Source organism: Narcine bancroftii, chromosome 13 (assembly GCF_036971445.1).
Source record: "Narcine bancroftii isolate sNarBan1 chromosome 13, sNarBan1.hap1, whole genome shotgun sequence".
Lineage (NCBI taxonomy): Eukaryota > Metazoa > Chordata > Chondrichthyes > Torpediniformes > Narcinidae > Narcine > Narcine bancroftii.
In genome coordinates this window covers 17,187,606-17,207,684 of record NC_091481.1, presented here as the reverse complement: position 1 = coordinate 17,207,684, position 20,079 = coordinate 17,187,606, and the positions used below count along the sequence as shown (strand labels likewise).

Below are 20,079 nucleotides of genomic sequence, written 5' to 3'. Positions count from 1 at the left end.
TACCCAGGGTCCTGATTTCAGGGGTGGGTGGTATAGTCCTCTGGGGTGACTCGATGGTCGACTGTTCTAGTGACTGCTACTGCGCTCCTTGTTGATCCGTAGACATCTGTGTTTCCTCCACGTTGTTCACACATCTGGCCAGCGCGAGATCCCTGGTGGCCACCAAGTCTTCTCTTCTATCTGGGAATGTGACGAAGGCACACTGAGGGTTCGCGTGCCTCAACTCCACTTGATCCACCAGTGGATCTGCCCTGCCAGAGAAAATGTCCGCTTTGTGGGGTCTGTAGTGCTTCTGGAGGAGAACAGGTCTCAGTGTCATCATCCATTTAGGCAGCACTGTGCCCGTCGAGGCTTTCCTTATGAAAAAAAAGATACGGTCATGTGGGGTCATGTTAGTGGCAGTACACAATAAAGAACATATAGAGTGAAGGGCTTCTGGCAACACTTCTTGCCATCTAGTAACAGGCAGGTCTTTTGCTTTTAAGGACGAGGACCGTTTTCCAGATAGTGGCATTTTCCCTTTCGACTTGTCCATTCCCCCTGGGATTGTAACTTGTAGTGCGGCTGGTAGCAATCCCTCTCTTGTGCACGTACTGCAGTACTTCTGCACTCATGAACGCAGCACCCCTGTCTGTGTTTATGTAGTTCGGGTACCCAAATATGCTGAAGATGGTTTGGAGGCATTTTATAACAGTGGCTGCTGATCCATCAGAACACGGGATTGCGAAGGGGAAACGGGAATATTCATCTATTACGTTTAGGAAATAGACATTTCTATTATTGGACGGGAACGGGCCTTTAAAATTGAGGCAGAAGCACTCAAAAGGTTTGGTAGCTTTTATCAGGGTGGCTTTGTCTAGCTGGTAAAATTGCAGTTTGCATTCTGCACAGATGGGGCAGCTCTTGTTCACTGACCTGCCTCTACCGAAAATGGAAGGTTTTGGGTTTTAATGAAGTGAAACAGTCTAGCGACTCCCGGGTGACTCAGCTCATTGTGCAAGCTCTGCAACTGGGACGTGTGGTTAAGCATGGCACAAGTGCCTCTGGACAGCACGTCCGGGAACTCGTTGAGTCTTCTGGGGCGGAATAGAATGTCATAGTTAAATGTAGACAATTCTATCCACCAGCGCAGGATTTTGTCATTCTTAATTCTCCCCCTGTGCTGGTTATCGAACATAAAAGCCACAGACCGTTGGTCCATGGTGAGGGTGAAGTGTTTCCACGACAGATAATTTCGCTAGTGCCTTACTGCTTCCACACTGGCTAAGATCTCCTTCTCTACTGCTGAGTGTCTTACCTCTGACTCCTGTAGGGTTCACGAGAAAAAGGCCACTGGTCGTCTGTCTTGGTTTAGGGTGGCTGCCAGGGTCACATTGGATGCATCCGTTTCTACTTGAAACGGGATTGACTCATCTATGGTCCTCGTGGTAGCTTTAGCGATATGGTCCCTAATGTCCCTGAATGCTCTGGTGGCTGCTGGGCACAGTGGGAAAACTGAGGCTTTTATAAGTGGGTGGACCCTGTCGGCGTAGTTGGAGACCCATTGGGCATAGTAAGCGAACAGTCCCAAACACCTTTTTAGTGCTTTCAGGATGTGTGGCACTGGGAGATCTAGGAGAGGGTGCATACGGGCTGGGTCTGGGCTGATTTCCCCATTCTGCACTATGTAGCCCAGAATTGGTAACTTCCTGGCATTAAAGACGCATTTGTCACTGTTGTATGTTAGGTTCCTTTCCTCGGCTGCCTGGAAGAAGCATTTTAAATTTGTGTCATGATCCTCCTGAGCGTGGCCACAGATTGTCACGTTGTCTCAGTAGGAGAACACCACTTTCAGTTAGAACTCATCTACTATTCGGTCCATTTCTCTCTGAAACAGGGACACTCCATTAGTGACACCGAAGAGGAATCACAGAAACTGATACAGCCCGCTGTCTGCCTCAAATGCCATGTAAATGCTATTGCTGTTTCTAATGGCGTTGGTGGTATGCTGCCTTCAGGTCTATGGTGAACACCTTAAGCTGCACAATGTTGATCATGTCCGCTCTGCGTGGCAGGGGGTTGGCATCTAGTTGTGTAAATTTGTTGATTGTCTGGCTGTAATCCATGCACAGTTTTTCTCCTGACTTTACTACAAACACCTGGGCTCTCCAGGGGCTGGTGCTCTGCTCTATGATGCCCTCCTGTAGTAGCCTGCGGACCTCCGTCCTAATGAAAGCTCTGTCCCTCGGGCTGTACCTCATGCTCTTTGTGGCTGTGGGTGTGCATTCTGGGGTCAGGTGTATGAACAGCGGAGGGGGTTCTATGTTTCTTCGTAAGGCGTAGTGGGGGGTGAGGCCCGTTGTGCACTATTGTACTGCTTTCTAACTGGCACTGAAAATCTAACCCCAATAGTACCAGGGCACAGAGGTGAGGGAGTACTAGTAAATTGAACCCTTCACATTTTGTGTCCTGGATTTCTAGAGTAACCCTGCAAAACTGTTTTACCTCAGCCACAAGGCTGGTGGCTGCTAACAGGATCTGGTGCTCACTCTGGCATGTGGGGAGGACAAGGTGGTTGACTAACCCCTGGTCAATAAAACTTTCAGTGCTTCCACTATCTATTAAGCAATTTACCCTCACATCATTAATTTTGATGCACACAGTGGCATCAGATAAATTGTGTGGACTTGCCTGATTCATCCGTAGGGAAGCAAGTTTGGTGTGTCCTTCGTGTCCTTCCATCCGATGGTACTCGGCGTTATATTCATCTCCTGAAGACTGTGTCCTCTGCTCTGTAGCATTTGTCCAAGATGGCCGGCTGCACATGGCATTCTTCTTCTTCTGTTTGTCTGTGGAGAAAGAAGAACTTTCCTGCCTCTCATTAGCATGAGAATGGGCCTTGACTGTGGCCTTGGGGCTTCTGCAGACTTTTGCATGTCCACGTTTTCCACAGTTGGAACAGACATTTTCTCTGGCAGGGCAGAGGGCTCTGGGGTGCTTTCTTTGTCCACAGAAAAAGCACTTGGGACCCTCAAGGTACTGCTGCTGCTGTGAACTCCTGTGAGGCAGCAAACTTTTCTTTTTCATGGGGCTAGAGTCCAACAGTGTGACGTTTGTCCCCAGGGTCCTGTGAGTACTCCTTCAATTCTTTCCTGGTGCTTTCTAAAGTTTCTGAAATAGTCTCTGCCTCATCTAGCCCCACCATTCCTTTCTCCAGCAATCGATGTCTCATCTCAGTGGACCGTATGCCCGCAACAATTCTGTCCCTAATAAGGTCCTCCGCTTACTCCTGAGCTGATACTGCTTTAAAGTTGCAGCCTCTTGCCAGGCCTTTCAGAGAGAGTATAAAGTCTCTGGCAGACTCCCCTACTCGTTGTGACCTGGTCATGAGTCTGTACCGGGAGTGGAGTTCACTATGCCCCTTACTGTAATGCCTCTGTAAAATGCTCATTGCCTCTTGGTAGGACCTAGCATCCTGTATAAGGGAGTAAGGGTGGTCTCCCAGCTGGGCTAACAGCAGCATTAATAGCTCTTTATCTGATGCCTCAGCACCCTCCACGTAATTCAGAAAGCATCTCTGCCAGCGGCTGAAGTGCATACCGGCTCCGAAATTTCTGGGGTCGAGCTCCAGCCTGTCTGGTCGCAGCACATGGCTAAGCCACAGTCTCTGGTCTCTTAGGTGTAGCAAGGGTGGACCTAGGGTACTGGGAGCTGCTGGTAGAGCCTCTGTGGGGCTTGTGTCTGCTGGAGGAGTAACCTGGGTGCTTGGAGCTGTTGGCTGGCTTTGGGACATTTGCAGCGGGCTTAGGGGGTATCCCAGCGGTAGCATCAGGTCTCCTTGGTACTGGGGAAACTGCTGCTGGGGGAGTGACGGTAGCGGTGTCTGCTTTCCCTGGCTCTGGAGTGGCATTGGAATTCTGCATATACGTGGCAATTGGGAGCACGATGGGGAGATCCTTCCACCCACGCTTGTAGTGGCCCCTTTCTGATCGGACCAGGATTTAGGGTTGGCGGCACCTGTACCGGCGAACCCACGGGCAGGCAGGACTCTTGGCCATTTCTTACCTGCCCTTTCGTACTTCTGTGGTCTTCCCCACATTCCACCATGATTCCAGTACAGCAGTCCTTCACCATCTGTCCTCAGAAGCATGTGCGTGCTAGTCGTGCCCGGATTCCATTCCTCAGGAAGAGTCTCCAGGTGGTCAGGAATGCGCATTGGAGCAGAAGCAGCTTCCATCCTAGTAGCTATTATATTAGTTTATTAAATTGTACTGACAATAACCACACCAGCAGAGCGATTATAAGACAGTTTTAATAAACTATGTACATTAAGAGGTCTTGTCTCTCTGCAAGACGAACCTGGAAGGCAAGACTGTAGCTCTGGACTGCTTTATATAAAAGGTCACCAGGATGACCCCTGGTGCCCTAGTGGTGTAATTACATATCACCACATGTTTAACCTGAAGGGTCTGTTAATTCACAGAACATAGATTGTTGTGTTTATCTTAATAGTTCAGCCATTGCAAGTCTATTTTAGAGAATCACTCTTGTGTCTCTCCAGTTGGACCTTTAATGTGCAGTGATTTGTAGTGTATTCTGTTCTTTTAAATATTAGGACATTTTAACTCCTCAAATACTAAATATTGCAGGTGGAATGTGAACTCAATAGCTTCCAGGTCTTGTCCAAATCAGCTGCTTTGGCACTTAGCGCAGACAGCAGAGCAATGCATCTTGTCAAATTTTGTGCTGAGTTTACTTAAACTTTGACATATTAGTCAGTGTGCCTTATTAAACTGATTAAGACATGGCATTCTTTGAAACACGATATTAAGCTTCATCCTCAAGCTGCATAATGGGACATTTGCAGCAGACTTCTGTACTGGTTAGCTGATGTTGAGGTATTTGCTTGTCCCAATAATCCATGCAAACCACAATTAAAATGGAACATTAGGTATTGTGAACATTTCACTAGATGCTACAAATAGGAACCACATCAGACTCCACACCTGCACTTCAAGACAGCATCTAGGGAGGAGTCACGTGATGGAGTAGTGACAGGTAGGGTAAAACCAGCCCTCTTGAGAAAAGAAGAAAAAAAAGTTAAGAAAAGACAAAGATCAATAAATACAAAATATAAGAAATAAAAGATAAAGATGTAAAGAGAAAGAAAATGGCACCTAAGAAAGAAAAAGTAAAAACGGGGAAAAAAAGAAAAGATGCCGAAAAAGAAAGGAGAAGGCCTTACCTGCATGAAGGAACAGAGAGCCATGGTGGAGAAGAGCGCCCGATCTCCGAGGTTGGTGACGGCCCTTTGGAGTCGCGACCCCCCCCTCCCCCCCCGACTGCTGGACTGGAAAAATGGCTCTCTGAGCCAAACAAAAGTGGGCAACTGCGCATGCGCACTTTTTATAAACCACATTTCAAAATAAATTAAAATAGTGCAAGAAAAAGACAAAGGTTCATTTTTCTTTCGGAAAGTTGATGGCAGTGGGGAAGAAGCTGTCCTTGTGCCTCTGAGTGCTCGTCTTCAGACTCCTGTATCTTTCTCCTGATGGTAGCAGAGTGAAGAGGGTGGTGGGGGTCCTTAAAGAGAGAGGCTGATCTCCTAAGACACCGCCTCTTGTCGATGTCCTTAGTGGAGTGAAAACTGGTGCCCGTGTTATCAGAGGCTGAGTTAACAACCCCCTAGGTTTTTTTCCCTAGCCTTAGCATTGGTACATCCAGACCAGACAGTGATGCAACAAGACAGAATGCTGTCCATGGTACACCTCAGAAGTTTTTGAGTCTTCGGTGATGTACCGGATCTCCTCAAACACCTCACAAAGTATAACTGCTGGCGGGCCTTCTTGTTGATTGTATCGACATGGAGGCTTCAGAACAGATCCTCAAAGATGTTGACTCCCAGGAATTTGACGTTCTTGACCCTCTCCACTGCTGACCTCTTAATGAGGGCAAGTTCGTGTTCTCCTGATTCCCTACTAAAATCTCATTGGTTTTTCTAATGTTGAGTGCAAAGTTGCTGTGATCAACTAGCTGATTCATTTCCTTCCTGTATGTTTTCTCATTGCCATCTGTGACTTTTGCCGACAACTGCAGTTACAAAGTTACAAAGAACGTACTTGGTTCGCTCACTGGGTAAATTGTGTCTCTGGAGTACCCAGCAGGCTCCCAAAGTTCCAATTCAAAAATGTGCTCAAAGCATTCTTTTTTTTAAAAAAAAATCACAATTTCTCTGACCCAGAAGTTGCCGGTCCAAGACTGCACAATGTGGAGAAGGAGGATTCAAGATAGTAGTGATGACTTTGAGGCCATGAATCAGAAGTACACAGTAAACTTCTGTTAACAACACACAGTGGCTGGCTCCTATCTCTCAGAGCCTTTGATCAGGTTGCGGGGGGAGGGGTGGGGGGAGAAATAAGAGCCATATTAAAACTAGCAATTATTTCATCTGGAGTATTGAGTCCTCCCTTTGAATGTTCTTGTTGGTAATAAAGCACTTTAACCAGTTTTGTGTTGGCATTTACATTCAATTTCTCTGACAACAACTGAGCTCTGTTAGCATTCAGAACACTAACACCTCATTAATTAACTCATAAAAACAGCATGACCTTAACTTGACTACAAAGGAATTGTAAAATGCTTGAACCAAGATGCATAAAGAAAACCTCAGCACATTAGGCCACTCCTCTCTTGCTGAACCCAAATGGCAAAATGGAGCAGAAATGTGTCAGGTCTGGTTGTGTGCTCAAATTTAATACTTCATGGTACAGCAACAAAATGGTAATGTTACTGGACAAAGGTCTGGCCTAATGATCCCAAAACTTGGCATCAGTTAAACCACCATTGCAGCTGACAAAGCTAAATTCTACCAATTCCATTGGCAATGAAGCAGCCCATGTATGCACACCACATGGCTTGAGCAATAAAGCAGCAAACACATTGCAAGTAAAACTCACAGTACAAAAGTTCCAGGCCATGCTCATTTTTAACAAAGAACAGTTTACATAAATCCTCTGATAGTCATTTGAGTTCCTGTCAATGGATCATCCACCATCAATACCCACTTTGCTGTAAGTGTGGGGCAGAAGTTGGATATCCTGCGTTTGTACCATTTTCAGGTAAAAATTAGGACTGTGTTGAATAGTTTGCATCCAGGCTATTTAAGTACAACTTCAATAGCATAGGACAACAATTTTTCCAAAAGGTTTTCTTCCTGAAAGAAAATTGGGGATTATGATAAGACAACTTCAAGCTGAACTCAAAGATAATTTCAAATTTTTTTGTTGGATAAACATTAAATTAACTTTTATTGAATTTAGCAAGTTTAATCGCATAATGATGCTGACACATTGCATTAATTCAACTGACCTAAAAATGTTTTCCCACTGATTTTCTCAGCATCTGATGCCTCTTATGCCAGTGTCCAGCAATAGTCAATTAGGATTGATGGATTCCAGTTGCCCTGAAACTGCTTTTCCATGTCCGCAATATCCTGGTGAAACCTTTCCCCATGTTCGCCACTGACTGCACCAAGATCAGCAGGGAAGATGTCCAAGTGCAAAAGCAGAAAATCAATTTTCAATGACATGTTGCACTTCATGGTTTTGTATGCTTGAAACATGTTGTCAATCATGTTGCAGTTTGATGCTCTGTAGTTGCCAAGAAAATTCTCAACAACATCTTAAAATGCCTTCCATGCCTAACAACGTTTGCATAGCATGCGTACTGAGTGCATATCCAGGCAAGTTTGGACTGACCAAAAGAGCTTGTTCTGTGGGCAATATACCAGTAGACAAAATATGACAGATATCACAAAAATAGGTTATATCTTTTTTTTAAAAAGTATGTGACAGGAAAATGTTATGGAAATTTTCATGATCAGCAGCCCAAAATCCATAAAATTCACCGAAAAGTGTTCAGGAAGTAAAATCTTCATTGTCCAGTGTAATAAGACCATAAAACCTAGGACCAATAATATGCTATTCAGCCCATTGAGTCTGCCTTGCCATTCAATCATGAGCGGATCCATTTTATCACTCAGTCCCACTGCCTGACATTCTCCCCATAGCCTTTGGTGCCCTGGCTAAGCATGAACCTCGTGCTTGACCCCATGCCTTTTACTGTAGGGTTTTAAGAACCTGCTGTATTGCCACATTGTCTAAAAGAATCAGTGATGGTCTTTGAAATGTCAGTGATGCACGTATCCCATGACTAAGTGAATCAATGACTGGAATATAATTAAGCAGCTGACTTGCTACCTCTTTTAGCTCTATTCTGAGGTAAGTGGGGAGAGCAGCAGTGGGGAGAGATGATATTTTGGGTCACCATTGTGTTAATGTAAGGCAAGAGAAATGGTCTTATTGGGGTTACCAATGTAATACTCCTAATTCAGAGCGGATCCTCTTCCCTTAACTCATTCTACTTCCATTCCAGCCTTCAAGATTGCTGCATTCCTCCAATTATCACACTATTTCTTTGAGCCCAGACTGCTGGTGCTACAATATCACAATATATGACAGTGCCAGTGACCCAGGTTTCAATCCAGTGCTGTCTGTAAGGAGTTTGTATGTTCCCCCATCACCACGTGGGTTTCCTCCTACCCTCCAAAATATGTTTGGGGTTTGTAAGATAATTAATGTATTTGGTGGCACAAGTTCATGGGCAGGAAGGGCCTCTTACTATGCTATATCTCAAAAAAAAACTCAGAGAAACCAGGTAACCCTGTTCCTTTCATTCCACATCTCTCTGCTCCTTTTCCACTGTCCATCACTCAATAATCATTGTTGTATCTGAGTGTCTCCATCAGCTACCATTCATAAACCTGCTGCTCTCCAGGAGAGCACAAGTATTACTCACAAGTCATAAAGGGAAAAGAGGATGTTGCTTTCTAATGATTTTGACCCAATTTGTTTGTAATCTTGTTTATCCAAATGTTGTGACCGAGTATGGTTACTGCCATGTGCAGGCTAAGTCTTGAACATATAAATGTTGTTCTTTCATGATGCCTTGACTGGATTAGCTGTGGAATCCTGGAAAATATGAGATAATGGTACCCATGCTGATGTTTTTTTCTCCGGAATTTCCATGGACCTGCTGCCAAAATCACAGCAGTATTCCCACATACAATCTCCCTCACTGGCCTTGTGCTTCTCTCATCTGCACTTGAATTCACTATGAGCTGTGCAGAAATTGTTGCTTTCTGCTGACAAAGCAAGATTTCCCTGTGTGGTGGTACACTATCAGCCTACTGCAGGGGGCAACCTCTGTACCAGCAGGAGTGTACCACCGGCCTACTGCAGGAGGCAACCTCTGTACCTGCAGGAGAGTACCACCGGCCTACTGCAGGGGGCAATCTCTGTACCTGCAGGAGTGTAAGGGGACAGGATGACACCTGGCCGGCTGGCAATCAGTCGGCCTGAACGGATCAAGCCCCACCCGGTTGGATGTCAATCACCCTCCGGGATAGAAGCCTGCGCCGGCCTCCCAAGGCCTCACTCAGAGTTGCTGCAGCCACAGCCAGCCTGGCTCTGTGGAAGTCTTTGCGGATTAAAGCCTGTTGTACAGTCTTTACCTTGTGCCTGTCTGATTCTGGCTAACAGCGCATCACACCCTGGCTCATCAAAATAGATGAGTCCCAGTCTCCAGCGCAAAGTGGAGAACTGTTGCATGACATCTGCCTTTAATCTGGCAGATTCCATCAGAAACCAAACTCGCGTTTGCTTATGACGATAAAGAAAGTATTATAATGTGTGTTAACTTGTGAACTGGGCAAAAGAACATTGATGGGGAAGTGCAGCAATTTTTAAAAAATGCAAATTGCTTGGCATTATGTGACCTGCTCATGATTGATCCTAACAGTCTTCCTGGAAGAGTAGTAAAATGTTTTGTTTCCAGCACCTGGCAATTAAGTTTGAGTCTCTCCTTCATTTATTTCAAAGGAATTTGTATGATGGGGTTGTCATGTTCCATAATACATGCATCACACCTGTAAACTCAGCCTCTACACTAACACACTATTTTGTGTGTGAACGCTAACTCCAGTAACCTCCTGAGTGGGTAGGTGGGTTCACCTTTACAAATGTTATCAACTGTGTAAGACTCGTTCCGTGTATGCATGTGATGAGGGATTATTGATAGAATTCCATTACTTTTCTCCAGCCAGTCTCCTGTTCTTTTGACACAAGCTGTAGAGAGTGCAAGTGAATCGGAAGGTAGCCTCGTGCTCTTGCTGCTAGGGCTGGGCAAGCAGGAATGCACAGGACCAGGATGAACCATAGCCAAGGGGGACGGTCATTCTTGCTGCCTTCCTCATTCACATGCCCTCTGGAATAATGGAACTCTTCTCTGAGGGTAGATGTGTGGTAAATATTTGTTGTAATGTTATGTCTGAAATGGTTTCCTTTTGTTATTTGAGTCTTAATCATTTGTGACCCTTTGAATAGAGGATGTTCATGATGAAGATTTTTATTGGTCCAAAATGGCACATTTCATCCTTTGTGTCTGATAAGAATAAACAGATGAATTCTAACGAATATATTGTCTTGAGCCTTGGCCACAAACCATGATCTTTTATCTCGGCATGTGTAGTCACCATCCCTCTCCTTCCTACCAGTGCAGTGGTTGACAAATGTTTCCAGCTATTTAATAACCAAGTGTTATGAGCCCTGATACACTGAAAGGTGTGAAAGATGCATGGTTTTGTGCTACTTGGATTCAGATTTATTGTCAGAGTAGACACAACATCACATACAACCCTGAGATTCCTTTTCCTGCTGGCGAGGCAGAATTACCCTTATTGATAGTACAATAAAAAACTGTACTCAACGCACACATGGAAATAAATAAAGTAAAACAAACTGTGCAATACAGAGGGGAAAAAAATCAATAAAATGCACAAGTAAGAGTCTTTAAATGAGTCTCCAATTGAGTTTGTTGTTGAGGAGTCTGATGGTGGAGGAGTAGCAGCTGTTCCTGAACCTGTCAGTGTGAGCCTTGGGGCACCTGTACCTCTTTCCTGATGGTAACAGCAAGGACAGTGTGCCCGCTGGGTGGTGTGGATCCTTGATGATTGCTACTGCTCTCCTTAAAGTTGAGGGTGGGTCAGTGTTTATATTTGCAATGCATGCTTATTTCTGAATTAGCTTTGTCAAAGAGTCAAGTGTTAGTTCCACCTCATCCAGCCAAGAAGGATGTTTTTGTTGAAGATGGAAGTAAAACACTCAAGTCTGCAGACCCCGTGGTTGAAGTAAAAACACAAGCCTGAAATATTGGTTATGTACCTTTACCTTTGCTATGCATCAGTGGTTCTAAATGTTTTTCTTTCCACTCACATATCACTTTAAGTATTCCCTATGCCATAGGTGCTCTGTGATTAGTAAGGGATTGCTGAATGGATGGAAAAAAGTTGAGAATCACTGTTCTAATCGTACCTCATTGACTCGTTATGTGCACGGTTTTATAACTCCAAAGGAAATGGCCAATGACAATTTTTCTCAAGCAAAATATTTCAGTAAAAATTGAGTCTAGAGCAGAGATTCTCAATCTTCCCTTCCCACTCATATCCCACCTTAAGCAATCCCTTACTAATCACAGAGTACCGATGACAGAGGGATTACTTAAAGCGATAGGTGAGTGGAAAGAATAAGGTTGAGAACCACTGCTATACATTTTGCTTGGACACCTTCTGACATTTTTCCATACCTTGATGAAGGGTGAAACCTGAAATGTAGGATATGTATCTTTGCTCTATAAACTGCATTGATTGACATGCTGAGTTTCTCCAGCGTTGTGTTTTTAACTTGAAGATTTTGGTTTCTCAGCTGGATGATGACTTCAGACTGTTTTTATTCCAGATCTCCAGGGTGTCTCCCTCAGTGTTTGTCATTTTCCAGGTTATTTTCTCATTCACTTCCCATGTTCAAATGTAATGCTTGACTTGACAAGCTGATTAAATGCTCCAGTGATGAAATGAAAACTTTTGTCATCATTTGCCATGGAAAGATTACTTCAATTACTAACCAAAGACTGATTAGTGACATCATTTCCCTTGTATGTAATTCAATCAGCAACAATCAAAAGTGATTGCTTAAAAGTCACTCAGTCCGGAGTGGGAATGATTGAATCACTCAGTCCGGAGTGGTAATGATTGAATCACTCAGTCCGGAGTGGTAATGATTGAATCACTCAGACCGGAGTGGTAATGATTGAATCCAACAGCAACCTTGAAGTCTGGTATTCAGCCTGTGTTGCTGGCCTGGTTAAAGTTTGTTCTATCCACACGTTTAATACAGGATATGACTGTTTGTCAAATTAAAACCTGACTAACTTTAGGAAATTAATTTTCAATTGACTTTGAAAACTGAGTCTTCAGCACCTGCCCCCTTCCCAACCTAGTTAAGTATTCTGCTATGCAATTTGCAGGCATCCCTTGGGCTTGCTGAGAAATCACATAAATATGTTACATTTGACACATGAAATAAAGGAAGAAATGATTGGGCCCAAGAGTGCTTTCTTGAGGTGACTGGTTCTGTAGGGAGGTGCCACCTGTTCACCCTCCACTGTCCAGTGTGTCTTCAACCTGTGCATCTGCTGTAGCTGTCGAGAAGTAGCAAGGTCAAAAGCTATCAGGTTTACTGTGAAGATGTAAACATGTAAGTGGAAATATTTGCATCTTGTCCTAGCTTGCAGTTGCTTTGGGGAATACACACAATTTTTTCCAGAAATAAACTTTATTCACAATAAGAATTATATACAAAGGAAAACAGTGCCAAGTCTTTTCACGTTGTTAGTGGCATAATCGTATTTACATTCCATTACTGTACACGGTAATTTTTTAGCGTAATAACCATAAAGGCAACACAGTTGGATAGCAATGCTATTTCGGTGCCAACAACCTGGTTCCAATCCAGCACTGTCTTCAAGGAATTTGTAGTTTAGTTTATATTGCACATTTAAAACAACTCACGTTGGCCAAAGTGCTGTACAGATCATAAATTACATTTTAACTTAAGCAGCTATTAAAAGTGCAGTATAAAACAGGTACCTGAGGTTTAAGATAATACATACAATCATCACCTCAAAATGCTTGCAAGTGAAAATTCAACTTGGATTTAAGAGCTAAAGGAAGGGGCAGATTTGATGGAGGGAGGAATGCGTTCTCCCTATTTTCCCCTGGGTGCTCTGGTTCCCTCTCACCTTCCAAAACATCAGGGTTTTTTTTTTAAGTTAATTGATGTATTTGGGTGGGCTGTGCTTGTGGGCCAGAGGGCCTGTTTGCGTGCTGTATCTCTATTTTTAAATTTTTTAATTAGGGGTTACTCTCCCCTCTTTTTAAGGGTTTCCCCTCAGTGTCAAATAGTGTGTGTGGAGGGGGGGGGGCGCGGAATCCTGGATTGTGGTCCTTCCCAATAGAGCTCACCAAGTTCTCAGTACTCCTGTTGCCTGCAATATACCCATCGACAGCATTCTCCCAATGGCATATCACTGTGCTGAAATACCTGCAAGTTTCGAACAGAGCAAAGAGGGTCTCTGCCTCTCCCCTGGGAACTGTCAGCTGCTGCTGGGGATGAACTGTGACAAAGACCTTTGCACCCTTCTCCACCCCTCTTAGTTTAGTCTGCAAAGAGGGGGGTGGGAGGGGGTGTGACTGTCAAAATATACTTTATTCCACAAGCTTTAATTCCACATCACTTTTGGCCTGAATTGTCTGATCTCAGAAGCTAAGCAGGCACAGGACTGGTCAGTTCTTAGAGGGGAGACCGCCTAGGAATACCAGGTGCTGTAGGTTTCTGTGAGGGGCGCTGGACAAAGTGGCAACTCTCTGCCTGCCTTACAATAGCCAAAAGAATTTCATGCATGTTACATTCTAAATGTAGTATTACGTGGCAATAATGGAACCTTTTACAGTACTTCTACAGTTGCATTTATTGATAGCCCAAAATACCTTTCCCATTCCATGCTGAGGCTATCACATTTATGTGAAGGTGTAGATCAGTGGTTTTCAAACCTTTTTCCACTCACGTACCTCCTTCTGTAATCCCTTGCTATCACAGAGCACCTCTGGCATAGGGATTACTGAAGGTGGTATGTGAGTGGAAAGAAAAAAGTTTGAAAACCAGTGGTGTAGATCGTGAGGTAACACCAGTGTATTATCATCTATAATAAAGATTATTTTGTACAAATTGTTATTAATACATCAAATCTGAAACTTATTTTAATGTACTTGCCATCATGTTTTTATTTTGGAATAATAAAGAGAATATCTTGGATTTTCTGCACAAAACAGCAATTGATTGTAGATTTTGACAATCATTTTTGAAAGAGTACTGTGACACCAAATCCCAGTCTATCTGTTTATTTAGCACTGGTGACCACGAGTGAATGTCAATGACACTTCTCATATCTTCCCTTATAGAATATCTCTCTACACAGCCAACGTTAGGCCATCAATTTATCAGATCAGGAGGCTGGTTAGTCATGTCTCCCTTTGAGAAGCCAGGCTCCCTTTCCTGAACAGTCAACTTGTCGGTGTGAGAGGACTTTGCTTCTCCCCTCCTGGTAGCTTTGCCACCTGGTATGCCCTTGATGGTGAAGGTCCGGGTGAATCTCCAGCTGTCTGATGAACCTTTGGCACAACGTTCAACACTACAAAGCAACATTGAGAAATAATCTAGGATCCCCTTTCTTTTAATTTTACAACAGTAAATATGAAATCTATGCTTTGAAACTTCAATCATTCTGATCATCCAGTTTATTGAGTTCAAAATCCTTAATAGCCAGCAGAGAAAGGAGTTTTCGATACAAGAGTTAAGTTCAAAACCAATCTTCTGAGGATTTATCTATCGTTCCATGACAGGTCATGACTGAGTCATATTTTGCTGACTCACAGTGTCAGAATGTTTCCAATAATTTTGAAAACTACCTTTTTTTGGTTTTGCTGGTTTGATCCAAGAATTGTGTCATGGTCATCAAATCATTAACACCACATTTGTTATTGGATGCAATGGTTATGTAAACATCTTTGTTCATAATTTAACAGCTGATGCAAATCCCAAAACAGTTGTTTGGATTGTGACTTGAATTGTATTTAAAATGATTTCATCATCCCTGAACACACTTATCCTCAAATCAATTCCCCTTGATTGATGTTAGCAGAAATCAGCCTCTGTTTATGGGCATGAGGTAGGCTTGCCCCCTTTCACATTGTGTCAGGATATTTTATTTATTTTAGAAGGGATTAATTGTTTCATACAATTTCTTTAACAATTGTCAGTAACGTGTTCTGCCCTCCCCACACGCATTTCACCTTAGAATTGTGTTTAAGCCAACTTCTCATCTGTAGGTTTTTAGTTAAGAGTTTCCTCTTCCCTGATCATGTTCACAATTTATAAAAGAAGAAAACAATTGCAAAAATATCTATGAAAAAGATCATCTGGAATGAGATGTGGGATCCAAACATAAAAACTATTGCAAAGATAAAGTCAGACTGATCCATCAAGTCTTCTCCATTTTCATGATGGCAGTGAATTCCCAAAGTAGGCAATTCCTAACCTGGATTTCCTATACAGGTTGACCACTCCTTCTCCCATGTCATTCAACCCCTCCCCATCTGGTTTCATCTATCACCTCCCAATCGTTTTCACACCTGTCTAAGTACTGCTATACCTGGCAAACTTAACTTTTCTCTTTCAATAATAACTGAGATGGTGGAGGAACTCTGCCACTCTTGCAATGTCCGTAGGAGGTAAAAATACTTATATTACTGACATTTTGGCCCTGACTCCTTCCTCAAGCTCGAAGCATCAGTAACATATCTTTACCTCCTATGGACATTGCGAGACCAGTTGAGTTCCTCCAGCATTCCTGTTTTTATTACAATCACAGCGTCTGCAGACCTCTGTGTTTCACTCTTCCCTCTCAATCTCAAGTCAAGACATCAAAACATATCCTTTGCCTCACAGATGCTGCTTGACCTGCTGAGCACTTGCAGTGTTCTGTTTTTTTTTGTTCTTGAACGCTTACAATTGCTGCTACATTATTGAAAATTTATTTAGCTATAAAACACAACCCAAAGAAAGAATGGATCTGAATTAACAATCCTCCCCTTCACTGTTCAACTTAACACAGATGTTTTAAATTGAAAGTCAAACACATTCCAATTTTTTTTCTTCTGGAGAATGTTAGCTCAGTAATATATCAGGTTGACACAACAAGGAATAGTTAAGATATTAAGACAATTTGGAATGGTTTTACTGCTGAGAGCAGCATGTGTCATAAAAATGTTTGAAATGTTTTGAAGAAATCTCAACTTTTAAAAGCAAAATCTGCTGAATGTTAAAAAAGTTCCTTATTTGTTTTATTTCTAAGACCAAATAGTTAGCCATGAGCGGAAAATATTACTGAGGTTTTCAACAGTTTCTTCAGTTTTATATCTGTTCTGCAAAATTATTTTCATTAATTAACAGAAAGTACAGACGGAGTAATAATTAATCCCAAAATTATAGTTAAAATTAGCAATACTGAATGGAGCACATAATTTTAAGTGCAAATTAAAACCAGGTTTATTGACCAGTGTGAAGACTTGGCTGGATTTGGATGACTCGTATGTGAATGGAGAATTTCATCTGCAAGGTGTGCCCAAGTTTAAAATCAGCCTCATGTCCTCCACCCCCACTGCCTCCCAAATATGGAATCTTTAACAGACCTTTTTTTTGATGTTGTGGTTTTATGTTTGGAATTATCAGAGAACAAAGTGAATGCTTCAGAGTACTTTCAGCTGACCCAATTTTGGCTACTGCTTGAGATTATTCCCTTATGCTACACACTCTTTCCATAATAGTCAGCTGCATACTTCACCACTCTGAATCATGGATGAATGTCTGCAATTTCCTGAACGTGCACTCATGATGTGTGAGGAACCTCACCACTAACCAAACAGTTCGGACAAATCAGAATGACTTCAACCAGCAAGAAGTACACAGTTACCTGACGACTTAAACCTGGTAAGGGTTCCTTGCTATCATGCCTTGTATTGTGAAGCCCAATACCTTGGAAATACCTTGAAAAAAAAATTAAAACTGTAAAAAAATTATTTTTTTTTTTAAATTTATGTACTTTGGGGATAGGATGCTAGAGATGAGGTAAAACTATATTTGGATAACTCAGAAAGAATATGGTTTCTGGAGAAGGAAAATAGTCTGAAAATCTACATTGTATCTTCACTGAAAAGGCATTTCAACAACAAACAATACTTGCATATTACCTTAGTAAAATTCTCAATAGCTGTTTAAGTAACAATAAAGAATAGAAATGTCTTTTTATGGATGATCCATAAACATCACTTCATTCACGTAATACAGGTATTTTTAATTGACAATCTGATGATGTAAGATATTGCTTCAGTTTGATAAATCCAATTAAATACTTTTTTTCAACACTAAAACTTCATTGGCCGTATGGCTTTACCAAGGCATAATTTTGATTGTCTGTACCCATACATTGACTGAACTTTTGTGAGGAGTATTTTATTTTCTGCAAGGACACATTTATTGTGTAGGGATGGATGAGTGCTATATAAATAACCCAAAGCTCCTTGGTATTTTCACCCATTAGGAATGTATTATAAAGTCCCAAATGAGCAAAGCAATATAACAAATTGTATAGTAGAGCAAGTTACTTTCTCACTCTCACTGTCAATTATTATTTTTGCTACTGAGTACTTCCAGGAGCTTGCGTTTTATTTCACAATTTTTATCCAAGTGGCGTATTGATGCACCCCTAGCCCTAACCCTGATACGTCAAGAAATTAAGATTTATGCAATAACTAGGACTCATTTTTGAATCAAAGGCTCTGATTATTATTCTGCAATTAATGTGTCCTTGCAGAAAATAAAATACTCCTCACAAAAGTTTTGTTCATTGGGAAAAATGTTGGCTTATTCGAGAAGATGTATTGCTGAAAACAGTGAGGTAGGTTTCAGACAACTTATTCCAGTTTATTTTACTCGTGGCTAAATGCTCGATAACGGCATACAGCTGGTATGTCAATTATAATAAGAAAAATACTCTGTGTGCATGTCAATGGTGACTTTGTCAACAATAGTCCTGAGGTTTTGACACATTGTTTTTTCTGCAATCGTATAATCAGATCAATTACCTAATTTTTCTCTATGGATAAGCTGAAAGTAGTTTCTATAAACAATAATCAAAATTGCTCTTCTAGGAACAGCAGAAATCTTCTGCTGCCTCCCATAGATTAGTCTGAGCTTTGTCTTGTGTAAACTCTTAAATGGAAACTCCACCCTAACCTGTCAGATCAGTGTTTGCTACTTCTCTTGCCTATCATGTTGCATCAGACAGATAGATGAGGTATACAGTCCTTGGACCAAGTCAGAAAATGGGTGGGTTCTCTCAAAGGGTGGTCAGATTAAATATAGTGCCCAGACTATCCATCACTTGCACCAGATGGAAATCACTTCCTCTTTTAACAAGGTCTTTTGCCAATTTGTTCTGTACTGAAGCTATACAGAAGCAGCAATTAAAAACAGTGTTCTGACTGGAATCATTCTAATGTCTCTTTTTGGTTAATTGTTTTCCTGTGGGAAATTCAGTCTATGGATGGGGTGGCAAAAACATCAACAGATCCAAATAGCACATCCACCTCTAGCTTTTACCAGATGTTTCATACCTGACATTTCTAAGTTTTCTTCACCCTCTTCATACACTTCAAACTAATACAAGCCTCACATCCACAATACACATGTTGAGTAGCACAAAGCATATATAAGCAACATCCAATCAGATGGAATAGCAAGGCACAGCCACCGCTATTAGCAGCCATCATGTGTGAATGAGTCATCTGATTGGCTTGGAGGGGACCATGGTTGGATGCAGCCATTAGAAGAAACAATTCTATCGGAACCATCATAACTCTGTCAGAATGCCCTAAAAAACCTGAAGCACAATTTAGTAATTATTTTGAAATGTATCCATTCGACAAAATCATGATTTAATATCTTACTTGAAAAATGGGATCGCCACCAGTATAACATTTCCTTATTATCGTGTTAAGATATAATCAGTACTTAGGGAACCAGTGTGTGCATCTGCTACATTAAATCTTTGAATAAAGATGCTTCATTCAGCATTGTTTCGTTATAATGTTGATGAAGGAAAAAAAAGTGGTATTTTAGCAAGATAAAAAAAAATTGTTTTATTTAAAAATCATTTCACTTAAAGTCGCACTTTCCAATTACATACAGTATCAACAATGTTAACTGAGGAACTTCTGTACATTATGGTACCCAAATACTGCAGTTTAATTGTACATTGCTCTCTTTAACAAAGGATGTTTTGCCTCTAGCTTTAACTTTGCACTCGAGCAAAGTACAGTACAACCACAACGATCTGAAACCTGATTATCCAGAATCCTCAGATATCCGAAAATTATCGAGACCCGGAAGTGATGTCTGTTCAGCTCCTAAAATTTTTTCCAGATAATTGAGGATTTCAGAAAGATCAGAAATCCTCATTTATCTAAAAAATCTTTACGCCAAAATTACATCATTTCGCCTCCGAAAAATTTTGGATAAATGAGAATATCCAAAAACAATCAGAAAATCTCAGTTAACCAAAAAAATTTCGCAGCCAAACTGATGTCACAGGTTGAAAGAATTTTGGAATTTTGGAAAAACCTCTCCAGTTTTGGTGTTGGATTTATCTTACTTTGTTCGGGTTTTTTTTGGGTGAGAATTAAACATTTTATATTTAAAAACCTCCCCTTTGTTATTGTTTAAACAAGTGATTTTCTGTTGCTACTGGGCTGTTTTTATTTAAAAAATGACCAGTTATCCAAAAATATCATTTATCTGAAATAGGCCCGGTCCTGACCATTTCAGATAATCAGAGTTGACCTGTAATATATTGACCAATTAATACCATAATCTGTGGGGGGGAGGGGGGGTAGCTGTGCTTACACCATCGTGAATGTAGTGCCAGGATATGCGCACATCAGGTACCATTCTAACATGAATTTAGGATCCAAGGCGAAAAAAAAGTACGTCCTGCAGATGGAAATTTTTCAATGATGTAAGTGTTTGGAAA

General features: G+C 41.7%; 1 protein-coding gene across 2 annotated transcripts in view; it reads left to right on the top strand.

Annotated features, from left to right (window-relative positions):
• sema3c (sema domain, immunoglobulin domain (Ig), short basic domain, secreted, (semaphorin) 3C) overlaps positions 1 to 20,079 on the top strand; it is a 270,171-nt gene that overhangs the window by 45,033 nt on the left and 205,059 nt on the right. Inside the window, exon 1 of one of the 2 annotated variants that reach the window (XM_069908945.1) lies at positions 16,963 to 16,979. The exons of the other annotated variant lie outside the window; for it this stretch is intronic. The gene's annotated coding sequence lies outside the window, so the exon portion shown is untranslated. Of the gene's footprint in view, positions 1 to 16,962; positions 16,980 to 20,079 lie in introns of those variants that run through there. 2 annotated transcript variants of the gene reach the window in all.